A 22,682-nucleotide genomic window follows, 5' to 3' on the forward strand; every position below is an offset into this window, starting at 1 on the left:
GGGCATAACTTATCGCAGCCACTTCAAGCAGCTCTTCAGCGATATTAGCTTTTGCAGCGAAGCTGTTAAGGGCTCACACTTCGATGGTCGCGTCCGGCAATTGAAAAAAAAAAAAAAAACTCATTGTCCGTATGCTGTATGTGCGAGTGAAAGCGCGCGAGGGCGAGGGACGCGCGCTTTCACGGGCAGCGAACGCACGGCGGAGAGCAAACGCGACTTTTGTGCGAGTGAAAGCGCGCGAGGGTGAGGGACGCGAACAAACAACGCGCACAACTGTTGTCGACGGCGGCGGCGTTTTGCCCGCGTTCGCACCGAATGCGCGCGGCGTTGGTGACGTGTTTATGAAGAACGTGCCAACCTTTGCCGTACACCCTGTGGCGGTGTACCGTAGCGACCATAAGGCCATGGTCCCTGTGGTCACTAAATAAATGAAAACCACCGGATTATATATATTTCTCATTCTTTAATAGTTCAAATAACCAATTACGCCATCACATCTTAATAGTCATAATTGGAAATACACAATTCTCACCATACTACAGCTTCGCTGGTCTTCCATCTCCACCCCAGTGGAAGGGCTGACAGTTTTTTTTTATATCGTTTATAGGGACACTCCAGGCGAATTTTAGCCGTCGTCGTCGCCGTGAGGTACCGTATAACATGCGATAAGATTCTGTCGCGCCCCGCGCGCAGTTTGCTGCGGGTGCGAGGGAAAGCAGGCGAGGGTGAGCCGAGAAGGAGGAAGGCTTCATAGTGGCTTGATGCGCACCGTCTTCCAGTGCGCCAAATGTTGGAGGTCGAACGTGCCAAAAGGGATGGGGGCAGGTGAACGGCGTCTTCTCAAGCGCGGCCGTCGCTGCTAATGGCTGTACGCGCGGCTCAGCGCATACGCGGTCCACGCACGTTATCTTTAAGGTAATCTGCGGCGGGTAGGTGCTAGGGCTGCGTGAGCTGGGCTGTCTGGTCGCTTGATGTGCACTGTTTTCTCGCGTGCCTAATCTGATGTTTCGGAGATGTGCTGAAGCGACAGGCAGCACGAAGCGTTTGCTCTTCATCATGCCAGCGTGGTGTCCGCGAGTTTTCGCAGTCATCGAGTGAGATCTGTTTACCTGAGCGTACATGACTCCATGCTTGTTAATTTGATTAGTGAGCGAATGTTTACTGCAATTACTGCATTCTTACTTCATGTAATTGTCGAATACACTGCTATCGCTATCACTGTTTCGCCTTTCGGGCGAAACTGCGACATCTTGTTAGGTGAAACAAGGCAAGAAGAGACAAAGCCAGTTTGGCATATGCTTTTCCAAGCACGAGAGCTCGGGACACAAGCCTCTTCCGTGGCGTACATCGGCATTCGATCACTCTTCAAAAGGTCTCCAATAACACAGTCTTCTCAGCTAAAACGAGTGTCAACAAATGATCAAATTGATAGGGAATAGTGGAAAAGTCGGCGAGAATAAACATGAGAGCCAGCAAATACCCCGTAGGCACACCATCATTATTATTCATGCGAAGCATTCTTTACCTCATACCGGGCACTTCGCCATAGGTTTTTGCCTAAGCTCATTTCGAGACTGTTCAATAAAATTACGTGTGCTACGATGCGATTATTCGAACCAGGGTCCCCCGCGCGTTAGCCGGACGCGCGACCCATTTGACCGCAGACGCAAGCACACTTCTTTCGTGCCAATGCGTAAGCATTTATATGCTTACCCAACGAGAAAACTGTCCGTCCGTCCATCCCGTAAGACGATTGCTTTCAAGAATAGCGCCGGCAGCAGTGAGCGACTGTACCGTTGCACTGCCTGTCGCTTCAACGCGAACGAGACGGCGAGAACACAGCTATCACGGAGCTCTCGGCACACGCCGCACTCTGCCCGTCTCGCAGATGGCTTTCAAGATACGGACCCGCGCGTTTACCTTCAACGCTAAAGTGAACGGCGAAAATACAGCACGCCAAGCTATCAGCAGTCTCGGCACTCTCTGTCGGCGTCGCACATCGTTTTTCAATCTACGGCCCGCGCCATCGCACCAGACGCCGCCGGAGCACGGTTTATCACGGTTCATATAGGTTCGACGCGGGTGAATAATGCGCTAAAGAGCGATAAGGCTTTATAATGATCGGAGCGTCATCAGCGCACCTGGCGCCGCCACCTGCAGTAGAACCAACCAACAAGAGACAGTTCATCTAATAAATGTTGCACCCATTTCATTCATTTCCTACATCTCCCTTGTCATTTCACCCCACGTCCACATCCGCTGCGCGCCATCTATAACACGAGCGATTATTGCTTCTACTCGTCTCTTCTACGTCGTCTCGTGCACGTCTCGTGCAGGTGCAATGACTGGAACGACCTTGCGCACAACATGGTTTCTATACTCTGTTCATCTGCCTTCATAGAAGAAATTGTCTCGCATTATGCCTTGTAAAATTTTATATTCTTTGTACCTTATATTTTTGTACCCCACCCCTTATGTAATACCGCGAAGAGGGGTCTTTAAGGAAATAAAGTGAAAGTGAAAGAAAGTGAAAGTCTCACTTAACAGTTCGGTGTTGCAATCACGCTTCTCTGTTTCAAGATTATTTCGCAGTCGTTCTCGCAGTTATACGAAACACACCAGCGTAAGACGACTGAACACCCCATCGTTACTACGAAATGCTTACGTATCTTTCAGGTAACTCCCACAGGAGATTCTACGTGGATTTTTTAGAGCAAGAGAGAGAGAGAGAGAGAGAGAGAGAGAGAGAGAGAGAGAAATAACATTTATTAGCGCCGGAGAAACTAAAGCCCGAGTCCGGGCCTCCAGGTAGGCTCATGCCTTGTGGCCCAGCCCGTTCTTGACGTGCTGCACCAGAAGCGGCCACCATAGTTTTTTAAACCTTCGTTGAGGAGAGCGAGAGCTCTACTACGCCATGTCTCACAAGGTCATTCATCGCGTCGCAATGACTTTGAGCCGCAGGAGCGCAAGCCGCCGGATCGCAAGTGTGGCAGGTGTGACGTCACGCCACGTGATCCGCTGCGGAGAGGCATCGCAACTGCACTCGCTCGGAACCTCGCTGCTGCGCTACCACGTGACTAGTGAGTCAGTGAGTGAGTGAGTGAAAGAACTTTATTGGAGGCCCAGCAAGGACTCGAACTCGTCGCGCACCCGGCTAGTCCCAAGTCGGGACCGGCAGGTTTAACCCACCGGCCCGGTCGCGGGCACGCCGGACAGCCAGGATTTGCTTGTCTAGAGCGGGGCTACACGGAAGCGAGTCCCACTCCTCCTTGCTGAACTTGGGGTATCTCGACCTGCACTCCCGAGCATGCGTGTGTGCTAGAGTGGAGGTCTGCCCGCAGGACGGGTAGGCTTTCGTCGTGATATACGTCGGGGTAAACTTCGTGTAGAACGGCCAGACATGCATATGTGCCGGTCTGTAAAAGTCTAAGAGAAACGGCTAAGAGAAAAGACTAGCTATTCAACTTGGGGTGAGGGGGTGGAAAGACCCTTCTAGACATGTAGAAGAATTTCGTAACCTCGTTGTGACTATAGGCGAGGGTGTAACGGCTGCTTCGCCGGTGCTTGGTCGCTCAGTCAAGGTCGCTCCAAATATATAGGTCGCGAAGCTTCGAGCGAAAAGCGATTCAGAACAAATTGTCACTGACATCAGCAAGGGTGGTTATAGGAGCAGCGATAAAAGTGCGACTATGTGAGGAGGGAACAAACGTTGGGACAAAAAAAAAAAAGTCATTCTTTTCATTAAAAAGAGACAGTTAGATTCAATCACCGAAAATAAAATTCCGATTCAATTTTATATACGCGTGACAAGAAAATAAAAGACAACTCTATTTTACTTTATCGTTATCACTGGACTGGACTGGACTGGAAAAAAAAACTTTATTTGGGTCCTGCAGGACGCGCTTAGGGCGTAGCGGGCGTCTCCCACGTAGGGACCGACAGGGAATACCTGGCGGCCGCTTCGTGGGCCTGCTGGACGGCCCATTGCTGGTCGGCGAGAAGCGAGCTTCTGAGGGACTTCTCCCACTTGTCCGAGGTAGAGTCGGGATGAGCGTTTCTACACTCCCAGAGCATGTGTGCGAGTGTCGCCGTGTATCCGCACGAGGGGCACATGTCGTTGGGGTACGCGTCAGGATAGAGAACGTGGAGTTTGGCGGGGTTTGGGTATGTGTCTGTTTGTAATAAGCGTAGGGTTAGCGGTGGCCGGCCTTATCGTTATCAACAAATACTTTTTTTTATCGTTATCAACAAATACTTTTTTTTCAGCGCCCCCCTCAGAAGAGGTTGACGCCGCCATCACTTGCGGTGCAATCAGCTCAAGTGTGCAGAAATGCGCGCTCGTAAAGTTCACCTTTTATAGTACGCCCCCCTCACACGTTGTGTTGTTTGGCTTGTCGACGTATGTCTAAATTTGGTGGCGTGGTTACTTTCATCTTTTCTTAACCTGTTCAATCAAAATGGTTAAGGCCACCAGATAATTGTTTACTTTAGCTGTTTTTATGCGACTGCGCTGGCTTGGCGTACGACGATAGGACTAGCACTCTACACTCAATGATTTCGTCGGCCTCCAAAGAAAGTATGTTCTGTGCAGGGGTGCGATTTCGACATCTGTACGGGTGACCTTTTGCTCCATCGCTGCTATTCGCGCTAAAAGCTCGAAAAGCCTATCAAATCTAATGTCGGGGCATTTGAATATGCAGCTCCAATGACACGCCACCAAAACAAATTTCGCGCCTTTGAGAATAAAATGACGTCACTTATATTTTGAACGAATATGGCGTCACAATATTTTTTCTGCCGCCGGAAGTGTTCCCTCCTAACACAGATGACGCTAAGCCCCGTGAGCCGCTAGTCTTACTCTATATGTTCCCTACTCTATGAACCGCCGATGAACCGCCATGTGTTTAACGTATGGGCTTTTATAGAAGCTTACCTAAGGTACATTTACCTGGGCTCTGCCTCGCCATGGATGGCGCGCCGGCTGGGCCGTCTGTGCGTACGCTTCAGTCCAAGAGATAGGCTGAATTCAATCATCCAGTACATACAGCTAGACGGCAGGCTGCGAAATCTCAAGCAAAGGAAAAGTTAGCTGCTGAAACACCGGAGCAAGGGGAGGCCAGATTAGCACTTTATAGAGAAGCTTACCAAGCGCGGAAGCGTGCAACACTGTGTGCATAGTCTTTGCAAAACCAAGCCAAACAGACTTTTCGCTCGGGATAACTAGGTTTACAGGAGTTAAACTTCAGCCAATTTCTTAAATACATCCCCAACATATGCGTTAGATCTGCGCGGTTTTCTGTGTATCAGAAGCTACTGCGACGAAAAAGAAGAAGAAGCAGGGAGCGTGTCATCGTGCGGAACGTGCTAGCGGATCTGCGCGTGAAAGGAATCTCACTGGGCTTGAGCAAAAGCTTGAGAATCTGACCACGAAGCTCTCGCTGACGTCCTCACCTGGCTGTCCGATCTCACGCAACGAAGAACGACTCGCATGACTCATGAGAGGCGGTCATTAATTATACGTTACGGCTTCATTCTCGTCGCCCGCCTACTCTCGCCGATTCCTGCGACGTCTGTGCACCGCTACCCGCGTTCAAGGAATACCAGCGGAGGTTGCTTTGAGGTATGTAAACCACCTTACTTGGCCAGTGTAAGGTCCACTTGCGAGCCGCCACGGCAGCTTAGCCTAGATTATGGTGACCTGTGCTCGATCCCTGGTGGCGGCGACCGCGTGTTCCAGCGATAAAAGAAACGATGTAAAAACATTACGGATATATCTAATCTTGTCTGAAATATCGTTCCTATTATTGATGACATCATTATGCCATCATTTAAATCGCACACTCCGTATTTCTGCACAGTCTTACGTCCGAAATTCACGGCTTAGCTTAGAGACACCGCAGTGCGGAGAAGGAGGGGGAGGGGGAGACAGCGGCGTAAAATTTTATCTATCGGCAGTGCAGGAAACTTGCAATCATAACACAGCGTCACGACCACGAGAACGATGGTAACTTGTTGAACACGTCTATTCTGAGTATTGTTAGAAGGGCAGCATAAGTACGTAATAACTTCCGCGTTTTCAAGGCATGTGTCGTTGAGTAAGAAGCAATTCGCTTGGCGGTCAGCATCGTTGGTTTCCTCGGCCAGGGACGGCAGTAATTGCTATCGCTGGAACAAGCTTGTCGTGTTCGTGCGATCTGGGACTCCTACAAGAAGTTGTAAATGTACCGCAATTTCTTTGGTATCGTGAACTGACATTATTTTTTTTTCTTTTGCCGATGCAGTCAGACGTCATTCCTCACCAGCATGCTGTCACCACAGCAAGCTTCCGGCGGTCCAACCTCGTCATTTCTCAAGCTTCACTTTTTGTTGTTACACGGCTGTAAGTATACGCTTCACCGATATGTTTCGTGCGCGCAACATGCGAAAAAAAAAAAAAAAGCAAAGGCTATTCGGAAAATTCCACTGTCGGCATACCTCACTGCGAGTATTGGTGCCACGCATATTTTAGTGATATAAATGAACTTAGCGTGAGATTACGGCATGGAAGGGACGTGAATATCTGTTACGCTAAAAACAATCGATATATAAACGTGTTTCCAGATCAGTCTATGAATGACCTCCTTCCTCTATACTCTATTACCAGTCAATGATGGCGCTCTCGCATCCTTGTTCGTGCACTCCAGAAAATGAGCATTGGGCGAAAAACGAAATTCCGCTCTGTTTTTCCTTCGCGCACAGCATTCGCCAGCGTGAAGCCATTCCAGGGCTTGTTCGCCGTCTGGCTGGGCGCCTCACCGACGGTGATCGGCCTCGTAACCTTCGCGGTGTGCGTGTTGAGATTGCCGTTGAAGGTCGTCATCTGCCTGCTGGCCGACGTGCGCTACAACATCTGTACACTGATCGCGCTGGCCGCTTTCGCCGAGGGCTCCCTGAGCTTCTACATGAGCTTCATGCGGCCCGCCCACACGCGGCGCACGCATGCCTTCGAGCTGAGCAGCAACTACTCGAACGGCGCGGGATCGCGGGTCATCTGCTTCCCGCTCCGACTGAAGGACATGTCGAGCGGGTTAGGCGCCTCGGAGTTGACGTGCGAGCTTCGGTGCGGCTGCACCGACGACCTGGCCAAGCACCCGAACATAAACACCGTGCTCAACGGAAGTTTCCTATACGAGAACCAGGGGCGCTGCATGTCGTCGCGGAGCTTCGACGAACTTGTCCGGGACTACTACTGCGAGATATCCAACGAGTACGCGTGCCGGATGCAGTGCAGGCCCGCGGACAAAGCGCTCTCGGGAGGCGCTCTCTGGAACTACGCCGCTGCGTACGCGCTCTCGGGCCTGGCCATGTCCTCGATGACACCGCTCTCGGACGCCGCGGCCTTCTTGGTCATTGACAGGACCGGAAAAGAGCTGCCCGCACTGTACAGCAACTACCGACTCTGGGGCGCCTTGGGATCGGGAGTCGTGGCCGTGGTAGCGGGCTACTCGAACGAGCGGAGCGGCGACTCGTTCGGAACCGTGGACTTCACGTCGGGCTTCTACATCAACGCCAGCCTCAGCACGCTGGACATAATCACCATCCTGTACGTGGCGGTTCCGCGCAGAATGCGCAGGGAAGAGTACATGGAGGCCGCCGACTCGCTGCTCGCTTCGCCGCGCAGCGTGTTGCTCCTGGTCACGCTGTTCGTGGTCGGATTCCTCTCGCCCGTCTGCTCGCTGCTGGGTTTCGTCTACCTCCAGGACCTCGGGGCCGGCCATACGTTCGTGGGCGTCGTGGTCGCGGCGCAGTGCCTGCTGGGCCAGGTGCTGTCCCTTTCCGTGGCCGAGGCGTTCTTCAAGCGGCTCACGCAGGGCGCCGTACTGAGCATCACCCTCGCCGCGAGCGCGGTCCGCTGCTTGGCGTTCGCGTTGGCGCAGAACACGTGGCACGTGATCCCCGCCGAGTTGGCCTACGGCTTCTGGTACGGCCTGTTCTGTGCCTCCACCGCGGCCTACGGCTGCAACGAGGCCAATCTCGCCGCGCAAGCGACGGTGCAGTGCATTCTGGGAGTCGCCCTCGAAGAATTCGGTACGCCTGAGGTAGCCTCTACAGGCATGATACCATCTTCGAGAGTATTTGCGGTGTCACTCTCGTTTCCTTGCACGCGAAATAGTGTGAAAATACGTTATGAAAGTAGAATACGTGGCATATGTCGGGGACGTTATGACGGAATAGTTATAATATAATGGAGTAAACGAAGTATCCATTAATCAGATAGGTAAGTATAATTTAGATATTCGCAAAAAATATTATCATACTGAAACAGTAGTTGCCTGCAATTGCTCATCAAAAAGGCAAGAAGAAATAGCGGGTGCCCTCATTAACTGAGTGAGTCATAAAATGTTTTTCTGAAAACTAAATGAAAAAATAAAACAAAACAATTATATCCATGATCTCCGGGCCTAGGCAGTAAATGAATTAAGCACGTTGCTCCTTATAATACCTAGGAGGCTCGTGTAGACGGCCTTGCCATTAGATGTGCACCATTATTTGTAGACCTCGCCATTTGCACCACCATTAACCAAAGGGATGCTATCGTCAAGATGTGATGTTAGAAAATTAGGTAATTATCCTAATTATTTCTTTGAGCGCGATGAGGGTAAGGGAATCCCGGTAATACATTGTATGCTATGACAAACTGCTGTTAGAGGCGGTCATCGATCCCATAGTTGCTGAATCTGCCTGATGTGGAGTATTAGTTTAAGGTCAGCTGTCTGAGAGTTCCTAGAACTTCTCGATAAATTTTACAGCCTCTTCAGTTGCCTACGACCACTAAAAAGCCATTACAAAGTAAAAATAAATATAAAAGCATAATGCACGCAGCACGACCAAGTCACTGATGTGATAACAAACCGAAATGCGCAAAATGTATTACAATATATCCTTAGCCTGCTACTTGTCTTTCTTTCTTTTTTTTTAAGGAGCTGGACTGGGCAGCCTCGTCGGTGGACTCTGTTTCACTCGTGTTGGGCGAAGGCAGACCTATCTGTACTTTCTCGCGATCTCGCTGGCCTACACGCTCCTGCACATTCCACTGCAGATGTACATCGCTTCCCACCAAAAGAAAGGTAAGCGAGTATTGCTTATAACAGACGATAACGATTGGTCAGTTTCACCCGAAGGAGTGAAGTACTGAATGCAATAGGAACATACAGCGTTGCGCGGCACAAAGCACGCGAGGCAGGCAACCTGGCGCTGCGCAGCAGAAGCAACGCCTTGGCAGGCACCTCAGAACGCTAGCGTCGCAGCTCAATGTGCACGAGATGAGAGAGAAGGGAAAACCGTCGGCGTTTCGTGGCTTCAGCACTATAGTGTCCGTTCCCCTCAGACCGCTGCATGCAACCAACGCCTCCTATAAAGTTTTATTGCGATAGCAATTATATGGACACTCAAAAGCAGATTTCTGCCGTCGGCGTCGCCGTCGCCGTTGCCGTCGCCGTCGCCGTCGCCGTCGCCGTGAGGTTCCGTATGACGTCAATGGAGATGAAATCGTCGCCGCGCGCCGCCGAACGCTGTATGTGCGAGTGAAAGGGCGCGAGGGACGCGCTCTTTCACGGGGAGTGAACGCACGGCGGAGAACAAACGCGCGTTCTGCGCCGTGCTTCCTTAAGGGCTGCAGAAATAGGCGTCTCTTTCCTCCTTTACAATCACCATATATGTAGAGCAAACGCGCCTTCTTCTCACGCACGAAAGGCCGTGGGGGGGGGGGGGGGAGGGAAGGGAGGCGACGTTTAGCTGCGGCACCAAGTGCCTATTTATATCAGAGGCTCCGGCAACAGTCACCAACGCCGCAGGCATTTTGAGCGAACGCGGGCAAAACGCCGACGGCGTCGACAACAGTTCAGCGCGTTGCCGGTGCTGCTGCATGTCCAAGTTTATACAGCTGATAAAGCTAATATCATTACTCCGTATAGCTCTCTACAAATTTGCTATCGCAATTGATGCTTCGCCTTTCAGGTGAAACTGCGACAACTTTTTTATAGGAGGCGTTGATGCAACACGGCGTGATATGCGTACAGAGCTGTTCAGCGGGAATGCTAGTGTTTGTGCGTACGACGCTCGTGCCAGTAGTGGAAGGCGGAGAGCACTGCCGTGGATCCGAAGCAGAGCGAATTGAGTGGTACGTGAGGATGCGCTCACTAGGCTTCGTCGTTTTTTGTAGGCGAACGCAATGCGCGTCTCTGGAGTCCTATAACCCTCCTCGCAAGAGGCGGCCTTGTACGATCGATACTTGCACAGCACGGCGGCGGCGGCGCCTCGAGTGTTCATGTAACTACTGTCGCAATAAAAAAACACGTCTTCAGAGGTCCGTGCCACTAATGGACAGCAATTTTAGATCATCATCAGAGAAGTCAACATTCTCATTTGCCAGGTCTCACACCAACCGAAAAGCTTGGCGAATGAATCGTTAAGGCGTAGGTGGTCCTCTGGGGTTTCAATTACGTCGTAAAGGACGCAATCGCCGGCGTAGAGTGGGATTTTAGAGGGTAAATTATTTGTTATGTCGTTTATATAGATGAGGAATATAAACGAGGGCCTATAGAGCCTTATACAGACCTTTATATAGACAATGACCTAAAATTGAACCCTGGGGGACACCGGATGAAACTGGCATCTTGGTAGATTTGTGGAATTAAAACTTGCGAACTGTGAGCGGTTAAAAAGGAAGCTGCTTATCCATTCAATTATATGTTAGTTATTTAAAATGGCCCTGAGTTTGAACAAATGTTTAGAATGAAGCACAGTGTCAAACGATTTCGAAAAACTATAAAAATTGAGTTGATTTAATTGCCTAAATCTAGATGTAAAGAAATGCCATGCATGAATTTTGTCAGTTGAGTTACGGCAATGTATCCGCGCCAGAAACCATGTTGAACACTATTTAATAGGTTGTTAGATTCTTGAAATTCAATTATGTGTTTGTGGACAATGTGTTGACCCATTTGACAAGAGTGGGACGTTAGCGAAATTGGTCTGTAGCTGCTGAGTGTATGGTTGTTGCCAGATTTATAGAGAAGCAGAACTTTCGCTAGCTTCCAAGAAGAGGGTACAACACCACCCGATACAGATTTTTGAAAAATGATTTATAGATACCTAGCAGTTCATGAGGAATAACGCACCAAGAGTGAGTTTCAAATATTATCGGGGCTTGACGATTTTTCGCTGTCTAATTCAAGAAGTTTCACTTCACCTTTGCTGATATTGTGACGTCAGTCATAGAGCAAGAAGTGTCTAACAAGGGTATCGTTGCGTTGTCAGTAGGAATTATACGAAACGGAAATATACATTAAATGCATTAGCAATTCGCACTGGGTCATTGACAGCATCATTACCTATTATAAAGGAAGATGCAAAAGACATGGCAAGTGAGACAGACTACCAAATTTACGCGGGTTTTCTTTTAACTTCGGAAGTTCGACTTCAAAGTAAAATTTCTTGGCCGCGTTCGATTTGAGACGAAGCTCTCCTTTTACTGCATTAAATCTGGCGAAGCTATCAGGATTGGCAGATGCTTTGTAGCATTATAATCTTACACGGCGTGATAGCTGTAGTATCTCTCTATTCATTCATTGTAGGGTGCCTGTTTGTTTTGTTTTCAGGGGAACAAAGCGCTGGATGCATGTTTTAATCCTTCATTCGAAATTGTGGCTGAGGTTGCTGAACTTATTAAAGGAAAAAAGCTGAATGGTCGAGAATCGACTTGTCATCTACATGGTGACAGTTGTGCTCTCTCGCTAAGCTCACGGCGCGCACGCTCCGATATCGCGCGCGGCGGACGACTACCGCGGGTTCGAGCACTCCGAGCCGCGATGCATACATGGTGCCGCGTCCGCGCCTGCACCGGCCCGCTCCGTGTGCCCACGCGCCACTGCGACCGCCGGTCCCAGCTATAGGCGAGAAAACGATCGCCAGAAGGCGCTACTGCGCCTCCTGACAGCGCCCCCAATGTGGAAATGTCAAGCAACGCGGTCGCGCCGTGGTGCAGTCTCCGCTTTGTTTAAATTACTTCGCCCGCGCTTTCCCTCGCTGCTCTTGCTCACGGCGCTCCGTTTTCGACGGCGGCAGATCGCGTGCTTACTGAACAGCGATGCAAAGACTGCAATGCGGTTTCAAGAAGGTTGCCGACGCCAACTGCTTTTTTCGGGGCGGCAACCTCAAGAAAGGGGAGCGTCTGCTTCCACACGTGTATGGCGTTAAATTGTGGGCTGTGATGTGACAGTAAAATCCAAGTGCGTGTCGTAGGTGTCCAACAAGATTGTAAACGACATCGAGTTAGAGGTACACATCGAGCTCAATAATTTAGTCACTTTTATTTCTCAATGGTGCAGTCACAAAGCAGTCATGCATGCTTACACAGACGTACAGAGACGGTGACGATTGCGGTTGGTTTTGTTGGTCGCTGGGCGCGCACACACGGCTGCTCTCATTTTGACTCCCAGGGAGTGGCATTCGCACTTTCAGCACAGAAAGAACTTATGCATTAAGCACCAATAAGCCAATAAAATTAATTAACTATCTAAGTACTACGTATGCGCATAATGCCTTATATCATGCTGTATAAATATTTAATGTATATCATGCCTTATTCAATGCAGATGTTAGTCATGTCAACTCATTGCATTAGTGAGCAAGGTATTTCACTGCTCATGAGAAATCGCTCGTACAAACTGCTCCGTGAAATGAACCCAGATCACGGTAACCGGCGATTACCTTGGGACCATAGCACGAGCGCAAGAATTAGCGATACATGCCTCATCAAAGCAAATCTACTTTCTCGTCGGGCGAATGCCCCGCCACATCGATGGCCGGCTACTACACGAAACGAAGATTCTTGGCAGGAAGAGTGAAGCAGGAAGAATGTGCAAGGTGGCAATTACTTTAAAGCATGCTTGGATATTCTGAACCTAGAAAGCATGGACAAGCAACAAACATAACGTGCATGTCTTGGGCAGCTGCTTTCCGATCTGCCGCTTACTGACGCACGCGATGATCGCAGCTTGAATTAAATACGGACTGCCACCACACAGAAGACAAGTAGCGCGCGGACCCTTTTGTTGCCTGCAGAACTAGCAATTTCAGTTGGCAGCATTTGGAAAAGGGATATAATTCTCTTGAGCTCGTCCTTGCTGATCGCGAATGAACGAACAGTACAGAAAATTCGGGGATTTTACGTGCCAAAGCCACGATATCATTATTTGGCACGCTGTAATGGAGGGTCTCATGAATAATTTTGACCACCGGAGGTTCTTTGAGGTGCACAAAAATCAAAGTACACGGTAACAAGTGTGCTCTTGCATTTCGCCCCCATCGAAATGCGACCGCCGTGGCCGGGAATCGAGCTCGCGTCGTCGAGCCTATAGCGGCGCAACACGTATGCATTTGCCGCTAAGCTAACACGGCAGATGTCACTGTAAGATTCAACTACGCGACATGTCTAAACAAACGGCCATGCGCTAAGTACAGGCATATTACTATTGCGTTTTTATCGAGCGGCTGTGATATCGCACGCGAATGCGAAAGTACGTGACTTATACTTGACTCGGCGCACTGCAGTTATCCACGCTTGTCGTCTGTCCTTCTCGTACCACCTCCCCGAAATTATGTAGGACTTCACGGGCGTCTTCCGACCTTTTGAGGCTGTTGTGGCAATCAACAACATAGCAGTATTGCGTGCCACCTTTCCTGGTTGATGAGGTCGCGCTCGCCGTCGCCAAAAGAACGCACACGATCGCTCGCACCGTATACAGAGAACACGGGCGCGCGCTGGCCCAGCGATGGCCTTCGACACTTCCATCCTTCTGCCAGGGGACTATTCGGCGCTGGTGCCGCGTGGGCAAACTTTAGGTTGCCTCGTCTATAGGGGAAGGCGAGACGGCGCGCGCAGCAAGGGAAACCCTAGGTGAAGCTCTCGAGAAGGAACAAACAAGATTTATTAAGCTTAGGTTCGATACAACATAAGTTCAAGCAACACACCCGAATGTAGCTCTAATCGAAACACAAAACACAGCCTGTTGGTCGCTGGTGGCCGCTAACGGCGCACCGCGACGGAGAAAACAAAGAACAAAAAACCCAGCAGGGAGAGGCCGCCTATCCTTCGGCCAGCGCCTGCCATCGCGCACCTCACAACAGAGAAAATGGAAACAGTAAGAAACAGAAGGACAAAGGGGGCACGATTGGAAGGCACTGCCTCAGGACATCGTGACGACGGAAGAGTGCCCGCACCCGCCGAGGCCGGGACCCCGCGCGACGAGCCGAAGTAACCATCGGCCGGCGGTGGACAAAGGGGGCCGCCACCGGCAGAGAGGAACGCGTACGCACCTTCCGATGGCTGGATGTGGCCTCTCTCTGGGTCCCGTCTGGCGTCTTGCACCCGCGTACCCAGAGCGCACGCAAGCAGGGCCCGAATCCCACCAAAAACTCGGCCAATGGGACAAGCCCGTTGACCTTGCCGTTGGCGGGATGACAGCCGAGTGACAGTGTTTTATGACCCGCTGCCACCCCGTCCAGGCAGAGAGGCGAGGGACATGGAGCTTTCGGAAACGCAATGTAATGGGACAGCGTCGTACAACCCCTGCGAGCGCCCGAAACCCCACAACGTCATAAAATGTCGTTAATTGAATGCGTGACTTTGAAACTGGACAAGGAAGTGAAAACGATACAGCCTTGTGGTCCAAAATTCCCTCAATTATTTCGCACTGAGAATAATTCTCTGCAAGGCTTTAACTTAAAAATACAAAATCAAAAGAGAGAGGCTAATAAGTTCACCTGCGAGTAAGGGGTCATGTCCAAAAGAAGTGTGTGTCTCACAGTCGACGCCTGGAACGTTAAAGTCTCCCATAATTATAGTATTTTAAATGCAGAAATTTTGTTTGTGCACAAATTCATAGAGCACATGTAGACTGTCAGCGGAAAAAGCAGGAAGACGGTAGAAGACAAAGTGTTAAAGTTTGCTTAGGAAAGTAAAGTTTGCACCACAAAGATTCAGTATTAGCTGGAAGGCCAAGGAATGACAGAGAAGCTCAGGCCTGACCGAAATAAAAGATCGACACTACCTCCTTTGCCATTTTTTCCATCCTAACGGACAATGGCGTTACCGGAAGGTGTAAATTCAGAGTCCTGGGACCGTCATGTAGCCAGCTTTTAGTTATGCCGACTACATGCGGAGAATACGAAGTTAAACAGTTAAAAAAAATCAGGGAACTTGCTCGCTATGCTTCTAGCGTTTAGATTCAGTATAGTAAGGTGTCTATAGGAGAAACGTGGTAGTCAACGGGGAGATGTGGATGATGAAGTAGGTTTATGTGTATCCTTCACAAGATTGCTAGAGAGAGAGAGAGAGAATAACATTTTATTGAATGGACAGGAAAGGGGTGTTGGGAGCGGGTGGGTGGGTCCCTATTCCGAGACTTCACTGGCCAGAGATGAGCCTATTAGTCGTCATACTGTGTGGGGTGAAGCAGCGCACTGGCCAGGACGAAGCGGAGAGAGACAAGAATCGAAACAGAGAGACTCTCTGCACTCGCAACTACTTTATTTCAGAACAACCACTTCATATTTATATATCCACTAAGGGGTCTAAGATAGGCAACATATACGGAATGCTCTAATCGTTGCAACCCTAACACATTAATTTTTGTTATTAACAAATTTCTTCTAGTGCTCTTACAAAAATGCGACCTCGCGATGGCTCTGTAGAAAATGTTTGACTGATACAACACTCTATTCTTTTGTTAATGTGGAAGGCTTCCACTTTTTTACTGGTCAACTGATCCTTCTGGTGAGAAAGAACTGTGGTGTCACTGAAAAGCGGCAAGCACCCACATTGTGAACAATGCCATTTTATGTGGGAATGAATGTTTACCCAATTCATTCATTCATTCATTCATTCATTCATTCATTCATTCATTCATTCCCACATAATCCACGTACTACCCATAATTCCAATGGTGGCTGAACAATCGCAACGCCATTGTTCCCTCTAGTAATTGCAGGAAACTCTATGGTCGATCCAGCCGCTGCCTTGCAACGGTCGTGTTTGCGAATGGCCGCTGCCTTGCAACGGCTGTGGGCCGGATGTGTGTGTGTGTGTGTTTTATTTCCAAGCAATCATCGTTTCATAAACACAAGATAATATGTCTCAGTGCACATTCGTGGTAATGGCGAATTGTTTAGCTTATAACCCAAACATTTTTATTGCGATAGCAATTATATGGACACTCCAAAGCAGATTTCTGCCGTCGGCGTCGCCGTTGCCGTCGCCGTGAGGTTCCGTATGACGTCAGTGGAGATGAAATCGTCGCCGCGCGCCGCCGAACGCTGTATGTGCGAGTGAAAGGGCGCGAGGGACGCGCGCTTTCACGGGGAGTGAACCCACGGCGGAGAACAAACGCGCGTTCTGCGCCGTGCGTTAAGGGCTGCAGAAGTAGGCGTCTCTTTCCTCCTTTACAATCACCATATATGTAGAACAAACGCGCCTTCTTCGGACGCACGAAAGGCCGTGGGGGGGGGGGGGGGGGGGGGGAAGAGAAGCGACGTTTAGCTGCAACACCAAGTGCCTATTTATATCAGAGGTTCCGGCAACAGTCACCAACGCCGCACACATTTTGTGCGAACGCGGGCAAAACGCCGACGGTGTCGACAACAGTTGTGCGTGTTACCGGTGCTGCTGCATGTCCAAGTTTATACAGCTGATAAAGCTACTATCATTACTCCGTATAGCTCTCTACAAGTTTGCTATCGCAATTGATGCTTCGCCTTTCAGGTGAAACTGCGACAACATTTTTTTAAAAGTGGTCAATTTACAAAACCGAAAAGCCGCTTGATGCCAGAAGGACTAAGTTAAGGCAAATTAATGTACTTGCAATCATTCCTATGCTGGCTGAAGCGCCATTTATTGTTCATTCTAGTTTTTTTTTTGTAGAAAGCTGTATATCTGCCCAACGAATGTGGCAAGTCTAGGAAGAAGATTGGTAAAAAGCAACCGGGTTCAAGAAAAGTGACGTCAGAGCCATCGCCATTTTGTTCCCTTACTTCATATACCTAGCGAAACACTGACATGGTCTTTCCTGCCTGCCGGTGCGTAAGAGGTGATTGCATCCCCCACACGGGACAGCTCCCTCGGTGTAATGGACAGTAATCTCGAAGTGATGGTTTAGTAGTATTGCGAGTGCCCGAAGGACCGGTGTCTTCATTGCCATTATTTCACAAGTTAAATTTTTTGTCACATATTGCTGCAAATGGAACCTAAATTCTGCGTTTCACCTCCTGTGCCGCTTAGTTGACGCCTCAATAATAACGCATCTTCCCAATTGCAGTTGGGAAAAACGGCCACGTGACGTCCCCTTGGAAGACGCCCACTTCCGGCATACGCTCCGTTACGGCTGAGCAGTACACGGACCGGATGACACTGGAGGTCTCGGAGATACACGACGAGGCAGGCATCATGGCTACGGAAACGGGCACGCACGCGGGCCCAGGCCGCCTCTACCACGAAGCGTCCACGATCGCTAGTGTCGGGGCCAGCACGGCTCCCAGCCTGCTCACCCTGGCGTTCTCGCAAAACAAAACGCCGGACGACATCTCGCACCAGGAGTACCTGAAGGACATGGTGGGCAAGCCGGAAACGCCACCTGAAGTCGTCCAGCCCGGTCACCACGACGATGGTGCCGCGGCCCAGTCACCTGAGGGCGCGAACTGCCGTCAGCAGACGCGACAGGGTCAGTGTGCCTATGTATGTTCAGAGTTCTCGGCGAGAACTCGTTAACTGGCAGGTGGAAAATTACTAGGGCAATAATTTTCTTTATTGATTTGTTTCTATTCGTTAGTATCGTGCAGGCCACTCGACGGGTCAAAAATGACCGCGTTATGAGATAGGCCGATCTCGGAGGCAATGTAAAGGCCTGGGTGGGGAGGTCCTGACACGAATGCACGATATGCATTGGTGAAAATTTTTCGCCCGGAATTGCGGTTCGTTCGTAATCCCGGAGGCATTATAATTCAAGGCGTGATTGGGTCTATCCTGATACCAGTGCGCGATATGTGCCCTCGCAAGAGATTTAATGCGATAACATTATGCATATCAAAACGGCCTCCGGCGATCTCGGGCTGAGAGTGACGGAGCGGGGAAGGAGCAGCGGAGCGTTGTGTCGTGCGATGCACGTGGTAGGAGAAGTGGCTGTGGGTCAACGTGGGCTGTGGTTGAGCGGGTGTGCTCTCCTGAAAACTGCACTGAATGGTGAATGGAGGTGCTTCTAATACAGCAATATTAAGGCGAAAGCCTTATATGTCTCGCTTTGAGGTGACCTTGAGAAAGGGGAGCCAAAAAGCGGACAAAAAATTGATAAAAATACTCAGTAAGATAATTAAAAACCCCGTAACATTACATATTGATTGATATCACACGAGGAATGTAAATATCGATAAATAACCATGATAATCATTAAATTATGAGAAGTAGCATGACAAAGGCGGAAAAATGGGTCAAAAGACCCGAAAAGTGACCAAGAACCGAGAATTAGTGATAGTAATGGGCAATGAGGTAATGATAATGATAAAAAATGGGTGTACAGAGAGGTGAATGAGGTGCATTAAGAGTGAATTGAGGATGAATTAATGGGGTTTAGTTGGGTGATCGGAGTCAAACGAAAGGTAATGATGAGATAAAGTGAGCTAAGATAATGAAGACTAAATGAGAGTGAATTAAGAGTGAATGAAGGTGAATCAAGTGGTGATAGGGTGAATCAAGAGTGATGAAAATTGGAAACTTGGAGTAATCAAGCAAACCAAGTGTGATTGAAGTAAAACAGAGATGATAGAGTGAATGAAGAGAGGTAGCAAAGAAAGGAAAGGCAGGGAGGTCAACCAGACGAGCGTCCGGTTTGCTACCCTACACTGGGGTAAGGGAAAGGGGAAATAGAAAGAGGGAAAGCGGAAGGACTGAGCACTATGTGTGCAGCGAATCCATGTCACTCTCATGGTATAGCTGAACGATCGCAGCGCCAAAGTTATTTCTAGTAATCTTTATAGGGAACTATACCTCTCCGCGGTATATTCTAGAACGTCCCTTGACTCAGCACCTCACATCGACTCAAGAAAGTGGATTACAATGCCGCCACTCCACAAAAGTAGTCATTGTGCTTTATTGACAATCCGTGGCAATTATTGAGAAGCATAGCGTCTTCTTCTCTCGAAGGGCGACGCTCTGCTTAGCTCGGTGAAGTGGAGGAAGAGCATCGAGTCTGGATGGTTTGAAAATATGTAGTTATGGATGGGGGCGCCACGTTCAGTCATGTTTCGGCACGTTTGCTCCATTTCACTCTCGGGGATAGTAAGGCCAGGTTGCTGAAGCTTCAACACAACCCTGCTGGAATAATTAGGCTGTCGCTCTCGAAGGGTGTGTCACGCTCTGAAATTGGCTGGGATCTGAGACCTGTAGGTCGGGACTTTGTAGCGATTCCTTCCGCTGATTTTGTTATTCTACTCTTAGCATCCACCGCTCACCGCCAGCTGATGCCACTGATAACGCGGCCGGAGCGTCACTGATTGAAAGCGAAAAGCATAAAAAGTAATAGCACCGAAAAGCCGCGATTTTGCCGCTTCTACTGATTGCCTCTGTAGCTGTCTGTCACCACGAAAACAAGGAAAGGCTCAGAACGTCACACTATATTGATAAGCCAGAGTTGTATGAAAGAGAGATAGCGAGAGAAATGAAAAAAAAAAAAATGGGCAGCAACAAACCACTCAAGCAAAATAAAATGTGAATAAATGCTCTAGAACCAAGCATAAAAGGAAGCCCCCCCCCCCCCCCCCCCCCCCCCCCCACTCAAGTCGGGACATTCTAAAATTTAAATCCACACGACGTGTTCTGTCAGGCAGTGTCTTTAGGCTTCCGCCGCATTTTTTTTTCAGAGCAAGCAAAACCTTATTAACGCACCTCCTCCACGATGTAGGTCCCCCAGTGGCCGACAAGAAGGCCGTGCACGTCCCGAGCGTACCAGCCCCTGACGTGGGCACCTGTGCGGTCGGCGGCGGCGGCAAGGACGTCTTGAGCCCGGACGGACAAAGCAGCCCGCACCCCGGCGCCGCCGAGGTTGTGAGTTCGAATAACGGGCCGTTGACTCCTAACAAGGACAACGGCTTGGACGGTCACAAGGAGCACGAACGCTCTACCATAATGCAGCATTCCAAGCAGAAAAAGCCGTCGAAGCGCCGTAAGTCCAAGGTCGGCGACAAGATCGACCGCCGCAAGAAGAAAGGCATCCGTGACGAAGACTGTCGAGGGCCCCAACACAAGCTGCAGCTGCAGTCCGGGCTGCCCAGCCCTCAGCCCGAGGCCGGAAAAGAGGGCTCCAAGGAAGACAGCAGCGCGGCGGCGAACAACGACCGGAAAAAAAATTAGACGTTAGATAGATATTTTTTGATCACCTGATCTGTACATAGTACTGAATGCTCTTGCTGTATACGTTGCTAATATATATATATATATATATATATATATATATATATATATATATATATATATATATATATAAGATGCGCGCTATGTCAACTGCGAACGACAGCGGTGTTCCGCGTGAGCGAGCCGCTGCCGCGGTTCACCTGACCGCTGCTAATGAACATTTCTTGCGCAAGACTTGCGAGTGACGAGCGAAAGACTCCGAACTGAAGTGCTCGAAAATTGCTGCCGGCAGCATGCGCGATATATGGATTGGTTTAGTGCGAGCGTAGAAAAGGGCGCAAAAGTGGCGCTTTCCTGTGTCGGACCGACGCGGCACTTCGACTTTCTACGTGCGCGTGAATGCGCTAAGATTGAAATCTTTTGAATGTCATTCATTACATCGTCTTTTTTACCTGTGTAGCTACGTTTAGCGAATAAGCCGATTCATTTTCTATGGTGTAAAACTTCTAGGCACATTTTATAAACTGCTATGCCTTAATAAAAAAAAGTTTCTTCTTTGCGCGCAGAACTTTATTGCTCACTCTCGCACATGCTATGGCAATGTACAGCGTTACCAAAGGGCCCTCTCTCCAGTGAGCCCGAATGGGAAGAAGCCCTCAAAAGTCCGGACCTCTAACTCAACTCAAGGCAGTCCAGAGGGCCCAAGAACTGGCGGAGCGTCACCACGTTCCCGTCCCGACTTGGGCGTCGCCTACGGTTTCGGCCAGAGGAGCTGCCCGCGTGGAATCTCCAGCGGCTTAAACCTCCTCAGGACCTGAATAAAGTTCTTGATTGACTTTGAGCTAAGGTTGCAGCAGCTTAGGCTCGCTGTGAACACAATATTGTCGAACGTGGCCACGACCGACTGTTATCTCTGCCAGGGTTTCATACAATCGCTATAGGGAACTGTGGGCGCTAGTTTCTACGGGAGGTATACACGCAGGGCTTTGAGCCAGAGCGGGAATGATGACTATGTATACATGGCCTAGACTTGGTCCTTCTGCCTTTAAGCGGCTTCGCGAACTCGTCATATTCGACAAAGTACTGCGTTGTAAATAATTCTGCAAGCATTATTAAGATGGATCGACGCAGGATTCGAACACAGGACCTGTAAGTAGAGAAGCTCGATATAGAAGCCATTACGCAACGGATGCATGTACGAGCGGAACGACTAAAATTAGCAACGATTATGCGTATTTGCGGATTCTTGTTGGTTTCTGCATTGAAAAATAGCGCAGGTTGCTTTGAAATTTAGGTCAATGAAGGCACATAAAGCGCGATAAACTAAGCCCGAAGAACGTCTGAAGCCCCAAGCACGAAGACTAGACAAATCCATGTACTAACCATCATTACCATAGTGGCTTAACGATGGAAGTGCCAGAGTTCCCTTTAGTAACTTCTGTACGAAACTCTATGCTTGGCGTAGCCGAATAACTTTCTCGCATGCTTGCGGCAATCCTAGTGCGTACGAAATTCGCGCCTCCTCTCTTTGGCAGCGGCGGTTACGGTGGTATTTCACGGCAGATGAGAACATTTCAACGCATGGGGCACTGTGACAAGGTCGGTATTGCGGCTTTAAGTTGATCCAACTCGCAAGAGGGCATAGATGTAAAGAAAAAAAAATCATACTTTCCCTTATTTTTGTGACTTCTTTTTAACGCTCACCCTCTGTTAACCATTGTGCGCGTTTGAAACCTTATTTAGCCGTTACGTTAAAACCCTCTAGCGTTTAAACATTCCTGAAGGCTGGTTATGAAAAGGAGAGCCTGCGCGCGCATTTCAGATGCATGGCTTTTAATAGTACGCTCGTGTGCGACAGCATTATTTTCGGAATTATGCATGCGGTTCGTTCCTCTTGCACTTGGCGGTGATACAAAATTGAAATGCAATGTACCTCCCAGCCAATTTTGAGAAACGGATGTCTGTGTAAGATGTGCTACTCTAAAAATTCCTAATAAGTTAGCATGCGTCGAGCACTTCGTTGTCCTTGAATAGTCTCTGAGATTGTCTCTGTTGGAACTGGACTTTGACGAAAGGCCTGGAGAAAATAGTGAAATACAGAACAACACGGAACGACGAGGAGGCGAAAGAAACACGTGAATGGAAGCGAAGGAGCTTGTTTATGAAACCCATTTCTGTAGTGGTCGAGGGATCTTGAAGTCACATGGTCAAGGTCTAACTCTACGTTAATGCACTGTTACAAAAC

Source organism: Dermacentor silvarum, chromosome 4 (genome assembly GCF_013339745.2).
Source record: "Dermacentor silvarum isolate Dsil-2018 chromosome 4, BIME_Dsil_1.4, whole genome shotgun sequence".
Taxonomy (NCBI): Eukaryota; Metazoa; Arthropoda; class Arachnida; order Ixodida; family Ixodidae; genus Dermacentor; species Dermacentor silvarum.